Source organism: Psammomys obesus, unplaced genomic scaffold (genome assembly GCF_907164565.1).
Source record: "Psammomys obesus unplaced genomic scaffold, mPsaObe1.curated_primary_1811, whole genome shotgun sequence".
In the NCBI taxonomy this organism is placed as follows: domain Eukaryota; kingdom Metazoa; phylum Chordata; class Mammalia; order Rodentia; family Muridae; genus Psammomys; species Psammomys obesus.
The window spans coordinates 1745619-1758525 of NW_026596430.1; the positions used below are offsets into that span (position 1 = coordinate 1745619).

Sequence of the window (12907 nt, forward strand, 5' to 3'; positions counted from 1 at the left end):
ACACACACACACACACACACACACACACACACACACACACACACACACACACGACTTAGTGATCTAAACTCGTACTGTCATGACCTTCTAGTTGTATACTATTCTTTGGCTTGCTTTTTTTTTTTTTAATGCATGTCAGCTAAATTGGATATTGTTTAATGTATCCTGGATCCATGGTTCTGTTGTCTTCCCCTGTCTCACATTCTGAGCAAAGCCTTCTCTTTCCTTTAGGCTCAAGTTACCGTCTCAGGACACCCTTCCTGATCCTTAAGCCTCCTTCATCTTCCAGTCTTGTTTCCTTTCTCCCATTTCCCAAGAACATCTCAGAAACAGCCCCAGAAAGAGAAAATAATATGTTGGTGACTGCACTATTCCTATCCCATACAAATCTATGAACTTCCACCAGTCAACAGAGAGGAGGTCAAGGAGACAGGCCCTCCCTTTATTTCTTATTAAAAGAAATTTCCTACATAAACAAGTCCAATGAAAAATTTCTCTGAATGACACAGCATTAAAACATCAGTAAAGATGGATTTGACAAATCACACTACTGGTCACTCATAGCTTTACCAGTGTTGCTTTTCTTAGCACCACACTGCTCTGTGACATTAATCAACACACCACTACCATCCGTATTTTATTGAAAAGTATGTCGAAGTTTATTTAACTGCTGTTACTGACCATTACTGTATAGTAACTAAATGGCAGAGAGTTCTACTCCTTCTCTTTATACTATGTAATCCTACTTCAGCAACTTCTCAAGTCTTCTTGCTCATGCCTATTTTTCCTCTGCTTGCAGAAGAATGTGAAAAGAAAACATTGCATTCCTATCCCTATACATTCACTTCTTTCAGGAGCTGAAACAGAACCTGAATGAATTCTGCTTCCTAATAAAATCTGTCAGGAAAAAGTAGGAAACAGTGAATAGACAGTCCCACATTTCGATTTGAAATTTTACTTACAGTGGTGTAGAAATATGTAATTTCACTAGAGCTTCTTACTCTTACATTTTTTTTTTTCTAGAGTAATGTATTGCCAGGCAACTGGAAGATTTAGAGCCCAATATGAACAACCTCTTCACTATTGCCTTCTCTGCAAAGCTAGCAGAAGGTGAGAGATATTCAGTACTTGCTTTACATGCTCAGATCTTAGCAATTAAAATGCCTTTGGTTAGCTAATTGAGATGTACACTCCTGGGTGGGGAATGTTCAAAGGGCTTGGTGTTAAGTCATGCTTATTCCTTACGAATGGGCTCTGATCGTTTAGTCTGTCTAGGATCACCCAATAATGTACTTCTTTCAAGAAGGATTTAGCTCACAACTATTATATCACCCTCTTCAGTTTTAGACGAAAGTGAGAAGACAAAAAGAAACACTTTAGCATGCTTTTGATTTTGTTCTCTTTCTAATTAAAGAGTAAGAAAACAGAGTTTAGCCCTGCCAACCCCTTTACCACTGTGTTTACAACTCTTATGCAAGATATAAAAGCTAGATTTATAACTTGAGCACTAAGAATTTCCTTCCCAGTCTTTATCTACTACATAAATACTCCCAGTCCACTTTGTAAGGTGGAAAGCAGACTTGACTTGTGTATAGAGTATGATGGAGGTTAGCCAAATACTGATGCTACTGAGGACCACATTCATTTAACCTTGGCCTTGAAATTCTCTACGATTTTACCATTGCTCAGATTTTGGGCTTCTGTTTGAGGACAGCTTGTCCCTCAATTGTGCTGGAGTGGACAGTTTCTGGATAACATCCAGCCACTTCACCAACAGCCTCTTGTCATAGCACCAATTACACAGACACAAGAAGATTTTGTTTGGATCCATCTTCTGTGGGGATGACTATTTTGAGGTAATGTTAGTGCTTTCACAAAGCTGAACAAATGACTGTTCTTTTGGAAGCACTTATCCACTGAGTCTGCTCAATTAACCAGTGGTCATTTCTTATTTACCTTCCTTGTGTCCTATCTTCTTCAATCCTTTACCTTCATTGTTTTCTTTTTCACCTTGCCACCATTTATATTTGGTTTAAATTCACATTGTGAAAATATATTTTTATCAAAGCCTGTATTCTTTCCCTCTCCAGCTCTTTATAAATAACCCTACACATCCTTCAATTCTATGCCGTGATTTGTGAAGCCTTGTGCATATCCTGGGTTTGAAGCTTCTGATGCTTGTTTCCTCACATCTCAGGATGCTGATGTTTTGGTGGGAGCCAGTATAATCCTTATTATTTTGTAATACCTGACACATACAGGTTGAGAATTGCTGTTGTTTCAGCAGAAAAATTGCTTTATGAAATTGCTAAGCAGTCTTTAAAATTCAATGTTACAGTTACAAGAAAGAAAAGAAAATTGGTACATGCTAGAAATTAAAAAGTTTTTGGAAACCAGACTGGAATGAATGGGGCTCAATCTCTCCTTGCTGTAGTGGGTGGGAGGAGATAGCAGATCTAAGCAATGGAGGTGTGTAAGCTTTAATACACAGAAAGGAGTGAGGCATGCAGCTGCTTAAGATTGGGGGGATACAAAATGAATAAAGTGTAATTAATAAAAAATTAAAAAAAAAAAGATCAGGGCTGGAAATGAGAAAATGAGACCCTTGTATAGAGCAGTAAATGCAGGATAAGAAATGAGGTCAAACATAGTGTGCCTTCTGACACAGAGACAGGGAGACAGTGGGGAGATTATCTTATACTCTGGGCTCTGTGATTCTGCCTGTGGTTCTTATACTCTAGGGATTAGTTTACTACTAGATTCAGGGATTTTTAAAATGACAGGATGTAAAGGGGATTATGAGTAGCAACCCACTGGTTTATTTGAAAGACTGGGTTAAAAAAACAACAGATTTCTAGAAAAGTATAATGTGATAAATTGATTCATGAAGAAATGAATTTTTTGAAAAAGGTGAATCTGTTATTAAAAATTACTTTCCATAAATGGTGATGAAGAACAGAGACAAACTGTCTATAGAAACCTTCAACACCAATGAATAATTGACAATGTTCAGGCAAAGATTTTCAGAGAAGAGAGGCAACCCAGTTAATTTTGTAGGGCTATTATAATCTTGATTGTAAAGCCAGATAAAGTCAGCATAATACAGAAAACAATGGATGTTAATTGTGATTAGAGAGGGTGAAATACCAAATGAGCACAACCCAAACCTAGAAATGTTAGAATATATTAGGAAATAATGGAGGAGGGGGAGAGGGAAAGATGTTAAGACATATGGGTATATGATCATTTTTGTACTATGGAGGATTCTACCAAGATTCTTTCAAACTATAAATGAAATAAATGTGTTGTCAGTCTAAAAGCATTTATTGTTGAGAGAGATTTAGAGAAGTGTCAGAGGACAGAGGACAACTTATGCATTCGGCCATTTCTTTCTTTCCTTCTTGTGAGTCCCAGAGATCAAACTCAGGTTTGCAAACTTAGTGGTAAGTGGCTTTATTTCTTAAGCCATCTTTCTAACTTCTGAAAAACTTTCAAAATAGAAGTAGGAGCAAAACTAAAAATGGCATTTACTAAATGCCTGCCTTTTTCATCATGCTTAATGGTGAAATAGACTATTTTAGAAGTCAGCAGTCAATCAAGAATAACCTTGATTAGGATTTCTATTTGTCATTATAATGGACGTTTGAGAAAATGTGCTAATCACCATTTGAATCACATAAAATTCACGCTAATCAGTTATTTTTGACCAACAGCAAAACTAAAAAGACGACACAAAAATTTAAAATAAAAACTTAAACTAATGTTTCTTTAAAAGTATTCTTGTTTACATAGAGTAGTTAAAAGCTACTACAAATAAATTATTCCAGCATTATTTTAAACACTAACACTCCAAATTAATTGCATGACCATACAGATCAAAAATAGTCAGGAAAGATTAGAATACTTAGAAAAATATAATACAAGTATGGAGACAAAACTGTAGGGTTAGAGTTTAAATAATAACAAAAAAAGATTTAACACAAAATTCCAATGAAAGGAAAAATCAATACTATAGATACTTATTTTCTCAGAATTACAAAAGGTGGTATTCTAATCAAAATTCAAATAAAGCATTATAGGAATAAAACAAAAAGAAAAACCAAAACAACAACAACAACAACAACAAAAAACCAAACCAAACAAACAAACAAACAAAAAACCCAAAAGAAAATAGCCAGGCAGTGGTTACGAATACCTGTAATCCCAGCACTGTGGGAGGCAGAGGCAGGTGAATCTTTGTGAGTTCAAGGCCAGCATGATATAGAAAGTGAGTCCAGGACAGCCAAGGCTACACAAAGAAACTCTTTCTCAAACAAAACAAAACAAAAGAAAAATTGAAATTCTTTTCTTTATTGTTTGAGAATTTCACAGATCCATATAATGAATTTTGATCAAAACCATCCCCTTTTTCTTCTCTCCAATTTATTCCTTCCCCACCTCTCCCCTGCCCTATGCTATTTTTCCCCAACTTCATAAACTCTTAAAAATCCACAAAATACATTTAGTGTGATGGGTGAAGAACAATCTCCTGGAGCATAAGTAGCCTCTCTGACTCTCTCTCCCCAGAAGCCACCAATTGCCAACAGCGCCTCAGACAATGATGGGATTTTATAGGCTACTCATCCATCAATGCTGGGATTTTGGTTGTTTTGATCTTACGTAGGTTTAGTGTATGCTATCAAAGCTGCTCAGAGTTTATGTGAACAATGTACTATCATGTTAGGTAAAGTTTTTTACTGCAGACAACGCTGACTTTCTGTCTCTTACAATCTTTTTTCTCCCCTTGTCAATGATGATCCCTGGGCCTTGATGTTAGGGATGTGATAGAGCTATTCTATTTAAAGCTGGGCACTGTCTTATTTTCCGAACATTGACTGACTGTGGGTCCCTGAATGTGGCCCTCTGCTCTAAATAAGAAGCTTCACTGATACAATTTGATAGATGTACTAATGTATGAGTATAAAGATAAGAATTTGGGACAGTATAATTTTTATTTTTTTGAGACAAGTCTCTCCACACAGCCTGGCTATACTGGAACTCATTATATAGACCAGGCTGGCCTTGAATTCACGGAGATCCACCTGTCTCTACCTCCTGTGTGCTGAGATTAAAGGCGTGTGCACCAGGACTGGCTGTTAGTTTATTATTTCTATGTCCATTTGTCAAAATAATACTATTAAATTCTTTCTTATAGTCCACAGCCTGGCCATCTATAAGTGTTTGTCCTGATTACCCGTACCAGACATGAGTTCCCTCTTATGGAGTGGGCTTTAACTACAATTTAAACAAAGTGATTGGCTTCTCTCATAACATTTTTGCCACTATTGCACCAGTGGGAATAACTTGCCAGCTCAGTTGTTATTGTAGTTTGTAGGGTTCAGAGTTGGGTAAGACTGTTGGTTACTACCTCCTGCATAAATAGTACCTCCCAGCACCATAAAAGTTAGCCAGTAGCAACAGAGCTTTTAGATTGGTACCAGCATAATCTCACTGTGTCCTGTCACTCAACTATGGGATTGCTTCATCAATAGGGTCTTCTATTTTGTTAGTTTTTTAGATTCATTAAAAAATACATTTGAGTGGTTTGCCTGCATGCATGTATATGTATCATATGCATGCCTGGGACATGCAAAGGTCAGAAGAGGATGTTGCTTTTCCTGGAGCTGGAGTTATAGACACTCGTGAGCTGCCATCTTGGTTTGGGAAAGTGAATATGGATCTCTTGAAAGAACAAGTGCTTTTAACCGTTGAGTCATCTTTCTAGTCCTAAGTGATGGGATTTTTACTATAAAATTTTAGAGTATAACCAAGAGCAATGGCATAGCCTATAATGGTTTAGAGGCAAGGTGGTCTATGGTATTTTAGTGTCCAACAATTAAAAAAGAGGTTACAAATACCTGATACTAGACTCTCATTTAATATATTATGTGCCTGGGGAAGATATTGTATTTCTGTTGTAGAATAATTACATTTAAGTTCTTTTGTATATACATACATACATACATACATACATACATACATACATACACACATATTTATTTCAGGAAGCTTCTACAGTAGTATGTCTCTATAGAGACCTCTACGGAAAGCTTGCTCGAGATGTCACTGGCTAGGTAGCCCAGCAGTTAAGAATGTCCTCTGTTTTTTATAGAGGACCTAAGTTTGATTTCCAAGTCATGACAATTAAGAGTGATATTTTTAGGAAATTAGTTGAATAGACTACCACGTAGGAAATATGAAAACATGTCTTTACATTAATCTCAGTATGACACATGATGGGTGAATGGTACTAAAAAGAAAGCAGGTGACTCATCAATTAATGTAGGATAATAGGCTAATCATGTATGATCTGTAGAGAAAGGAAACGATAAGCCATGGACTTTTTTCATAATCATTTAAAAATAAAGTCAAGGAAAGTAACTGAAGTACAGAAGGAAAAACAAGAGTTTAGAACACAATATACAAGAATGTTATCATGGGCCTTTAACCCCAGCACTTGAGGGTTAGAGGGAGGTAGATCTCTCTAAGGTTGAGGCCAGCTTGGTCTACACAGTAAGTTCTATGACAGCCAGGGCTTTAATAAAGAGCTATTGGGTAGGGCTATACTTTCAAAACATGAAATACAACTTCCTCTAAAATTTTAAAATACATGTTTTTTATTAAGAAAATCATATAAATATTTTTATACAGAGTATGTTTATGAACCTGGGAGAATGCAAATCAGAAGAAAAATAGACAAAAAATATAGTAGCACTGAAATAAAGTAACAAGAATGATGAAAAATAAAAACACCTTTATACAGTGGATTCTTAACCTCCAAGAAAATCAATGAAACATATATTAAAGAAAAATGCAATGTTATTTCCTATCTATACAAATAAAAAATTGACTGGTAACATATTTGATTAACACTCAGAGTAGAAGAATTCTACACTACCAGTGGAAATGCAAATTAATACAAGCTATTTAGAAAACAATTTCCTAATTCCTAAGGAAGTTGAAAATATATGAATCTTTGGAGCTAGCATTTTTCCTTCTTTCCTAGGAATCTCTGGTGGAAATAAACAAGTGACATGTACATGCATATTTACTTTACTGTTGTAATTCTCAAAGGAGGAAAATGGATAGATAGCTAAATTATGAGTTATCCATTCAATGGCATGCTATCACCACAAATCACAAACCACCTATGTTTATTAACAAGTATGCAAGAGAATTGATTAAAGATCTTAAACAATAGAGAATTCAAGGCACCTAAAGTGGGAATCGTGACATGTCTAAAAGCTAATATTGAAGATTAGTGCTGTGTGTGTGTGTGTGTGTGTGTGTGTGTGTTTTCTGCAAGCAGTACTACTGTTTCAGAAATTTCAAAGAAGATGGACAGACCAAGATGAAAAAAATCTAGCTAAGAGAAGTTTGGAATTTAACCAATTTTATATAAAGTCACATTTCATATTTGCTGGTAATACGTATTGGTTTTGTTTTGGTAGGAGAAAGACACCGAGAGATATTGAGTAGTGTTTGTTAACTGAGATAACTTCTAAGAAGCAGTGTGTAAATTACAAAGTTCTACACACATACCAGGAGAATTTGGTCTTTTAATGCAAATAACCAGCCAGAATTTTTCTACTTAGAGACAATAGTTTGCTGGCAAGCTTCCCCTCAGTTCTTGCCCCACAGACCCTGTGGAAAAGTGCCTTAACCCAGCGGGTTGGACAAGATTAATAATGTTGGTGGCTCTGTCAGAAACAAACAAGCATTGCTTTCTCACTACATCATTAATTGCCTGGCTAAAAGAACAAGGCCAGTCGAGGTCCCCAATTTCACCAGTGAGCCTTGAGGCTTTGCGTGAGAGGCAAATGGCATGGGTTTCAATTTCAGGAGCTTGACGCTGGCTCCCAGCTTACCACTATTAACAGAAGGCAAGTGTCCCAAATCAGATTAATTAATGTGGTCCTGGGAGAGCTTGAGGGTGGCTAATGATTTTATTTCTTACATGAAAACAAAAAAGAAAAACAATCTAAAGAAACAGGCAGTTTTGGAAGTGAAAGAACAAGAGAAGAAGCTGGCTCCATTTTTCTTCCTTTGCTGTGGATGCAGGTATATATTCTCGGAAACCTTCAAAAGGCCAGTTTCTAACTTACCTAAAGTTTGTTAATTTGTAGGAAGAAATATGATGTTTTCATCTTGATTGGCTGCTTTTTTCACCCCCAGAAGTAGCTTAAAACAACTCAGCCAATAGTCCCAGGGAGCAGTGGGAGTTACATGGCTTAAAATAGAACATTTCTCTTATACGCAATCTTCAACATCGCAGGGCTCTGTTTGTGTCTTCTGGAAAAACAGGAGGATTCCCACAGGAAGGGTATGAGCCCTGTAGGTTTTCTCCTGAAAAAATACAACTGATACAGTTTGCTGGATCTGAGTAGAAAAGCAAATGCTGATGTTATTCTGTTAGTGCTGGTCTGTGCACAGAACTAAGTAACCTGACATCTTTTTTTTGTTTGTTTGTTTCCTTTTTTTTCTTTATCTATCCTACCTTATTTTTTTAATTAAAATGTTTATTTTTTATATTAATTACAGTTTATTCACTTTGTATCCCAGATATAGCCCGTCCCTCATTCCCTCCCAATCTCACCCTCCCTCCCTCCCTCATCTCCTCCCATGCCCCTCTCCAAGTCTACAGATATAGGAGGTCCTCCTCCCCTTCCATCTGACCCTAGCTTATCAGGTCTCATCAGAACGGGCTGCACTGTCCTCCTCTGTGGCCTGGCAAGGCTGCTCCCCCATCAGGGGGAGGTGATCAAAGAGCTAGCCACTCAGTTCATGTCAGAGACAATCCTTGTTCCCCCACTAGGGAACCCACTTGGATACTGAGCTGCCATGGGCTACATCTATGCAGAGGTTCTAGGTTATATCCATGAGTGGTCCTTGGTTGGAATATCAGTCTCAGAAAAGATCCCTGTGCCCAGATATTTTGGTTCTGTTGATCTCCTTGTGGAGCTCCTGTCCTCTCCAGGTCTTACTAACTCCCCCTTCTTTCCTTAGATTCCCTGCACTCTGCCCATAGTTTGGTTATGAGTCTCAGTATCTGCTTTGATACACTGCTAGGTATCAAAGGCCCTCTGTGGTAGGCTCCTGTCCTGTTTCCTGTTTTCTCCTTCTTCCAATGTCCGTTCTGTTTGTCTTTCTGAATAAGGATTGATCATCTTCCCCAGAGTCCTCCTCCTAGCTCAGCTTCTTTAAGTGTTCAGATTTCCGGATCTACCCCTTCTTAATAACTTAGAGCCCTGCACGTCAGTCATTGTCACTGACAGCTATTATGACGACAACTAAGATAAGCGCTCTGGAGTAATGCTATGCTTCTTATCTATCCTATCTTCCAAGAAATGGTAATAGGTACTGTCTTTGGGGCCCAAATAAAGGCATCTACAGGTAGTGTTCCATGAAGTCTCGATAACACTGAGTGAAAGAAAGAGCTACAGAGGCTACCTCTGCACCTTGCTGTCATAGGCTTTAGACACCTGTTGTAAGGGTGATGGATTTATGTTGAGATCTTCTTAGCTGGAAGTGTAGGGTTTCTGAAATTCTTAGGATGTAAAAAGAAGATGGTATCATAGTCAAATCATGGCTGTGATCTTTCATAGGTCTTCTAATTTGTTAGTAAATAAAGTAAAGGAAAATAGTGCATCTAAAGAGAGTGGTCATTTGGGAGAATGTTTTAAATATTATAATGGGTACAATACTACATCATTTGTCTGGGCCCCTTACCTGTATATATTTACACTACACATTATACAGAATAGAGAACTGAAGAAATGCAATGTCCTCAAAGTTATCCAGCTTGGGAGTATAACAAAAGCAGCATTAGAAGCCAGAGATCGGTGTATTGAATTCTTCATACTTCCATATTGGTGCATAATCAGACACACACTAGCAGCCTTACATCCTCTATCAATGGCCCATCAAATAATGTTCTGAATGGGTTTCAAGCTGAGTGTATGTAGTTGTGGCCCCATGAGAAGTAATCATCCAGGAGAAGAAAATGTGGACATTGGGTTTAAGTTTGAGGAGTCTGGCAAGTTGAAACAACACTACTAGATAACTACAGATTTTTCTTTCTACTTCTTTGCTAGCTTAAAAATCTGGAGGACAGAGTCATGCAGGAAGGGCATGAAGACTAGAGAGGTTAGCAGGTTATGAAAAAGCAGAGCTGAAAGAGTGATGCAGAACTGAGGGAAGAGGTAGAAAAAGTTCCTGAAAGAGGCAAGTGGGGATGTAGAGAGACTGAGGGAGATAAGCAAAGGGGAAAAATAACAATCATCATGACCAAAATTGGGGGAAAAAAGCCAGAAGAAAAGAATTGGAAAAGGAAAGAAAGAGAAGCAGAGCATGCAGTCCTTGGAGCTCATGCTTTGTAGTGACAGGGTGCATCCTCCTGCTGGCAGTGGCATCCTCCTTTCCTGGTAAATGTGAAAGCATCACTTCTGCTGGTGTTTGTAAGTCTTCAATGACAGATTAAATGTAATTGCCAGTGGAAGCTAATGCCCAGTGAAGCCTATGTGCGGTCTCAGGAGGAGAGAGTTGCCAGGTAGCCTCTCTTGAAGGCCTGTCCTTTCCAACCCGAGGTTAGTGCTCACCCTGACATGTGCAGAGTATGTGGACTCAACAATTACTTGGTTGCCTAGAACATGACAGTGCCTACATTTGTCTACATCTTAGTACCTGTGGACTATTACACTTGGAACTTGATGAATTTGCTAGATGTCTGGCCTGAGGTCCAGCCTATTTGATAGGGCACTTCTCTGCTGTTTGATGTTCTTTAGCTCTGATCCCTGGATGTGACCATCATAGAAACTTATGTGTTCCTGGGATCCATACTCTTCCTGCCAGGAAACACCTATGGTTGTCTTCTCATTGCTGCTGTCTTTCACCCAAAGCCAATACCCAGGGACACATACTTGCTGAGCTAAGGTCTGAGCCAGTCTCTTCAGTTTGGGTGGATTTGGGGCTGCAGAATCTACTCTTCTCTTTAGGGTAGCTTTACCTCTGAATGAAACCAACCAAACCAAAATGAAAAACCACTGTTGACTCATTTCATCTTCTGTTAGTTATATGGGAAAGCTAGAAGGGTCTAATAGAGGGAAGGAGGAGTGTAGAGCTCCACTTAGACTCTAAAATCATTTGTAAAAATGTGCATATTTATTGGAAGACTGTAAGAAGGCAGTTTCTGTGGTTGGGGTGCTGCCAGAAGCATAAAGGTTTCTCTATTCTACCAGGAAACTAGTACTGGGAGTGGGGCAGGGTTGAGAAGGACACTGTATAGGTTCTGATGAGCTCTGGGACTTGAGTCACCTACACCAAAACCCTCTTTAGCTAAGCGAACTTTTTCTCAACAGCCAGTATTCATTTGCTGACTGCTCATAAGGTAGAGAACAGGCCCCTGCAACCCCTGATACCTGGTGTTTGGTAATTATACCCTTACAGACTCCCACAAAGACATATTGTACCAGGTCTGGACTGTGTGACACAGAAGACATAATGGTCTAACATCTGAGAGATTAAGTTCTTAAAAAACCCAAACAGACTCTCTCACTTTTCCTCTCTCTTCCTTTTCTCCCACTTCATCTATTTTGAAGTTCCATTGTTGGTCCTGGACTCATCTGCTTGTGGAGCCATCGGTGGTTACTGCAACAGAAGTAAAACACATTATTTCACATATGTCTTTGCACTGCATAAAAGATGGAAGCTACTGGCCCAAGCCCCGTAGAAAGCTTCACAAGGTATTCTAGTGGCTCAGACCAGCAGCTTTTTTTTTTTTTTTTTTTTTTTTCCTTTCTGACCAAATGTGGAACAGTTCCACCAGCCCTGGCTTCTGAATGAGAATCTCCTTCCATTCTTCCCTTGACTGCTTTCTTTGTGAGTTGCCTCTTCTAATCCTATGATGATCCTCCCCTCCACCTCCCCCCCCCGTCTCTTGAAGGCATTTGTATGTTAATGAAAAAGTTCTATAATTGAAGATCGTTTTACTTTCTCTGTTTTGTTTTAACAGATGATTGCTTATCTTGTCTGGGCTTGAACAAGAGAAAACCATCAGCAAGGCTCTTGTTGAAAAAAAAAAACTCATCTTTTTGCTGGTGCCTCCCTGCAAGAAGTAATTAGCCCTGGCTGCTGGTACTGTTCAAATGACAGCAGAAGCAGCAGAGACATGCCTTTCTTTCCCTCTGGCTTTCTCTCTGTGCCCTTTTGAGCAGTCCTCCACAACACTGGTATGATTTATAACTGTTCAAACAGACTTTAAGAATGTCGTGCAACACCCCTCCCATTGATGGATCAGTCCCAAGATGTCAGCAGGTGGAATCAAGGTTCCAGTCTGCTGTTCTTTGAGGTTGCTTTGGCCATCCAGTCCCCAGTATAATCATTTCTGCTATCTGAATAGCTACTCTAGGTACTCTTGCATGAATTTTTCCCTCTTTAGTAGTCATGTAGAGCCATACTAATTTGGTATCCAGCGTTTCCTGCCTGTGATAAATCATTCCAGACTCAAGGAAAGGAGAGAATGAAAACTTCAAGCAACACTTCCCAGTGATCTCTAGTGGCAATTGTACTGTAAAAAGATACTCCAGGGATTCATTGAATCCACTTCCACTATGAAGTCCACCTGCCACAAGTACCCAAATTAATGTTGCAATATGCCTTTGGTACCTGTAGATGAACACATGTTGTATTTTCATTCTCTGTTGATTCAAATAAACAGGACCCACAGACTTGGCATATCTTCAAGAGAGGAGCTAGTTTCTCATTCCTAGCTTTATTGAGAATCCTGAGCACAGTGCTTGGCAAGAGTTTGTGCTCATTAAGTAATTTCTAATGTCTACGAGCCCTGAAAACAATTGAAAATATGTCTTTT

The 12907-nt window shown here is 38.6% G+C and overlaps 1 long non-coding RNA gene across 1 annotated transcript in view; it reads left to right on the forward strand.

Moving 5' to 3' along the window:
• Positions 1–12168, forward strand: part of LOC129669560 (uncharacterized) — a 54958-nt gene extending 42790 nt beyond the window's left edge. The window contains exon 3 of the long non-coding RNA XR_008719038.1: positions 12050–12168. This is a non-coding gene — a long non-coding RNA (uncharacterized LOC129669560). The remainder of the gene's footprint in view (positions 1–12049) is intronic.
• The last annotated feature ends 739 nt before the right edge of the window (positions 12169–12907 follow it).